This window comes from Notothenia rossii, assembly GCF_949606895.1.
Source record: "Notothenia rossii genome assembly, contig: scaffold_78, whole genome shotgun sequence".
NCBI lineage: Eukaryota > Metazoa > Chordata > Actinopteri > Perciformes > Nototheniidae > Notothenia > Notothenia rossii.
Genome location: NW_027639510.1, coordinates 211,595 through 216,594, shown reverse-complemented (window position 1 = coordinate 216,594; position 5,000 = coordinate 211,595).

The window sequence follows — 5,000 nt, the reverse complement described above, 5'->3', positions numbered from 1 at the left end:
ACGTATCTACATGCTAACATGTTCTCATGCTAACGTATCTACATGCTAACATGTTCTCATGCTAACGTATCTACATGCTAACATGTTCTCATGTTAACGTATCTACATGCTAACATGTTCTCATGCTAACGTATCTACATGCTAACATGTTCTCATGCTAACGTATCTACATGCTAACATGTTCTCATGTTAACGTATCTACATGGTAACATGTTCTCATGCTAACGTATCTACATGGTAACATGTTCTCATGCTAACGTATCTACATGCTAACATGTTCTCATGCTAACGTGTCTACATGCTAACATGTTCTCATGCTAACGTATCTACATGCTAACATGTTCTCATGTTAACGTATCTACATGCTAACATGTTCTCATGCTAACGTATCTACATGCTAACATGTTCTCATGCTAACGTATCTACATGCTAACATGTTGTGACAACCCTGTGGTTGTCCAGCAGGTGGTGCTGCTGTAACCTGTGTGTTTCTTGTAATCAGCAGTGATGGGACTCACCTGTGGACTTGATTCCAGGATATAAGAGGGCTGCAGAAGAGGCTCTCGCTCTCTCTCAGCTGCCCTGCTCGGGGCAGCAGGACACCTCTCTTCTGTGTGTTTTATTGTTGGTGGTAATCACTGTTAGTTAAAATAAATGATTGTTTTGGCAAACTCCTGTGTGGAACTGTTTTCCTTATGTTACAAGCAGAGCCAGCTTGTAACATATGGGGGTTCGTCCGGGATAAGAACCAGGTGATATGTGTTGACTTGATTTGTCTGCCTTGATTATTAGACAGTTTGTTCCTGGTGTGGGGCATTAAGGAGTAGCTTTGGATTTACCTTTCCTGATAGGCATAAGCAACATCTCCTTCAGGGGAGCTTGTTGGTTTGTTATTTTTGTTTGTTATTTTCGTGCATAAACATGATTCGATATTTTTTTGTCATGGGTACACGTCCGTGGCTGTCTTGGTGAGTAACAGCTTCGCTGGGGCTTTACCGGGTCATTGGGTAAGTGTTTAAAACACCTGTCGTGGCATGCATGAAGACTAGGGTGAGACAAGATAGCTAGTATTGGGTAGGCAGTTAGCCAGGGGAGAGGTATTCCAGAGTGAAACAAAAAAAATATATTTATTTTTTTTGGTGTCTGTGCACCAGGTTCAAGGGAGTTCGCATAATCATGGCTACATTGACAGATTCTGTTAAGTGTCCTAGTGTGGAACTGCTGGAAAAATGTACTAAAGAACAAATGTTAAAAATTGCAGAGCATTTTGAAGTAAACGTTCCAAAGCAGGGTCGTAAAGACACCATAGTGATTACGTTACAGGCCCAGTTGGTACTGCAAGAAGTTCTGCCAACAGTGGCTGTCGATGATGGTTCCGAGGAGGAGTTGATTGAGAAGGCAGCTATAAATCCAGAGCGGCAGAGAAGTGCAGGTTCTTCTTTGTTTGACTTTGGTGAAATGACTTTTGAACAGAGAAAGGAAATAATGCTGCTGCAGTACCAACAAGACAGTGAACGTGAGGAACGAGCAAGTGCTCGTGAGGACCGGGCTAGAGCTCGTGAACAGGAAACTGAGATGGAGCGTTTAAGGTTAACTACAGTGGTGCGGGAAGCTGAATTGCAACAAGAGCGTTACAAGTTGGACCTCATCCAAGAGGGTCAGCTTTCTTCTGGGGTGTCCCCAGCTACTTTTGATGTAGCTTATAACTTGAGGTTGTTCCCGAAATTCGAGGAGAAGACTAGATTATTTTTTGGGACTTTTTGAGCGACTTAGCCAAAGACGACAGTGGTCTGATTCAGAGAAGACATTGCTGTTACAGTGTGTGTTAACTGGTAGGGCTCAAGAAGCATTCTCTGCATTAAGTATGGCTGACTGTGAAGATTACTTAAGGGTAAAGACTGCCGTGCTAAAAGCTTATGAGTTGGTGCCTGAGGCCTACCGTCAGCGGTTCAGGAAGCTAAGGAAGTCAGAAGGACAGACCTATGTGGAACTTGTTCGGGAGCTGACGATGAAATGTAATCGATGGGTCACGGCTTCCGAAGTAGTACATCTTAATGATTTGAGGGAACTGTTCCTTCTTGAACAATTCAAAGATATCCTTCCAGAACGCGTTGCAACGTACCTGAATGAGCATAAGGTTAAAAATGTAACAGACGCCGGGGTGTTAGCTGATGAATACACTTTAACACACAAGATTCATTCAGGGGAGAGATTTGACTGGGGGAGCAGAAATAACTGGTCTGGTGACCCCAGAGGTAGAGTGGGTGAAGTGTTAGGGTCGGAGCAAAGCTCCGTGCATAGCTGGAGGGATAAAGTAGATCCAAATACTTGCAACTTTTGTTTGGGTAATGGTCACTGGAAAAATGAATGCCCGGAACTTGATGCAAAAACCAAGGGACTCCAAAATGGTCAGGTTCCCAGGCCTGTTGCCCTGGCAGCTCCTGCCCACAAGGTTGCTAGGGATGAGGCTATAGCTGCGGTTAAACTCCATACCACCCCGCCACCAGTTGCTGCTGTGGTTTCTAACTTGGGACTAGCCCTGCAGGAGGTGAAGCCTCGCCCCCCCCTGGCAGCAGATGAATTTGATCCAGGTTATGCCCCTTTCATACGTCAAGGTTATGTGTCTTTGCAAGGAAATGGCAAGAAACTCCTTGTTGAGATACTGAGAGACACGGGTGCTTTGGATTCGTACATAACTGAGGGTGTTCTTCCATTTTCCTCAGAAACTGACACTGGAAGTTGTGTATTGTCCAGGGGAATGGGGATGCATTTGCTGTCTGCTCCAAAGCATCGGTTGGTGTTGTCCTGTGATTTGGGGCAGGGTGAGGTTGCCATGGGAGTCCGGCCTTCTTTGCCTGTTCCGGGAGTGGCAGTCATCCTGGGCAATGATTTGTCTGGTGGCAGACTGTGGCCCGATGTGCTTCCTTCACCAGTGGTATCCTCCAAGCCAGTGGTGAGAGAACTTGCTGACCCTGAGAAGCTGTCAAAGGTATTTCCATCATGTGACTCAGCCTGTGCAGGAACACGAGCCCAGGCCTATAAAGAGCAAGGCCCGAAAGGCAATTTGGGGAATGCTGTTTTTTCGCTGCCTGTTGTTCCAGTGTCTGTTTCTCGTAGTGAGTTGGTGAAGCTCTTGTCCCAGGTTCGCCACACCGAGGAAGTCACCAAACCCAAACCAGCGGTTAACGAGATGGTCCCTGTTTCTACAGCCTCTCCAGTTGGACATCCGACATCTCAAAGGTTCCCAAAATGTGATGGCTGATGCTTTGTCGAGAGTAGTACCTTAAGGGTGTTTGTTCCTGTTTTCACTTCTTTGTTCCAGTGTCTTCCTGCTCGTTAGTTGCTTCCAGGGTGCCGGGGTTGCTGAGTTGGTGAATGTGGAATGTAGGCAGTGGTAAAATAGGGTAACATGTGTGTTTCATGTATAAGCTCTGTTATTGGGTTGGATGTTTCAGTGTCTTGGGGACAGTGTGACAACCCTGTGGTTGTCCAGCAGGTGGTGCTGCTGTAACCTGTGTGTTTCTTGTAATCAGCAGTGATGGGACTCACCTGTGGACTTGATTCCAGGATATAAGAGGGCTGCAGAAGAGGCTCTCGCTCTCTCTCAGCTGCCCTGCTCGGGGCAGCAGGACACCGCTCTTCTGTGTGTTTTATTGTTGGTGGTAATCACTGTTAGTTAAAATAAATGATTGTTTTGGCAAACTCCTGTGTGGAACTGTTTTCCTTATGTTACAAGCAGAGCCAGCTTGTAACAATGTTAACGTGCTAAAGTGTCAACATGGTTACGTGAAGATGCATGTTCTCATGCTAACGTATCTACATGCTAACATGTTCTCATGCTAACGTATCTACATGCTAACATGTTCTCATGCTAACGCATCTACATGCTAACATGTTCTCATGCTAACGTATCTACATGCTAACATGTTCTCATGCTAACGCATCTACATGCTAACATGTTCTCATGCTAACGTGTCTACATGCTAACATGTTCTCATGCTAACGCATCTACATGCTAACATGTTCTCATGCAAACGTATCTACATGGTAACATGTTCTCATGCTAACGCATCTACATGCTAACATGTTCTCATGCTAACGTATCTACATGCTAACATGTTCTCATGCTAACGTATCTACATGCTAACATGTTCTCATGCTAACGTATCTACATGGTAACATGTTCTCATGCTAACGCATCTACATGCTAACATGTTCTCATGCTAACGTATCTACATGCTAACATGTTCTCATGCTAACGTATCTACATGCTAACATGTTCTCATGCTAACGTATCTACATGCTAACATGTTCTCATGCTAACGTATCTACATGGTAACATGTTCTCATGCTAACGCATCTACATGCTAACATGTTCTCATGCTAACGTATCTACATGCTAACATGTTCTCATGCTAACGTATCTACATGCTAACATGTTCTCATGCTAACGTATCTACATGCTAACATGTTCTCATGCTAACGTATCTACATGCTAACATGTTCTCATGCTAACGTATCTACATGCTAACATGTTCTCATGCTAACGTATCTACATGCTAAAAAGTTAACATGCTAACGTATCTACATGCTAACATGTTCTCATGCTAACGTATCTACATGCTAACATGTTCTCAGGCTAACGTATCTACATGCTAAAAAGTTAACATGCTAACGTATCTACATGGTAACATGTTCTCATGCTAACGCATCTACATGCTAACATGTTCTCATGCAAACGTATCTACATGGTAACATGTTCTCATGCTAACGTATCTACATGGTAACATGTTCTCATGCTAACGCATCTACATGCTAACATGTTCTCATGCTAACGTATCTACATGCTAACATGTTCTCATGCTAACGTATCTACATGCTAACATGTTCTCATGCTAACGTATCTACATGCTAACATGTTCTCATGCTAACGTATCTACATGCTAACATGTTCTCATGCTAACGTATCTACATGCTAACATGTTCTCATGCTAACGTAT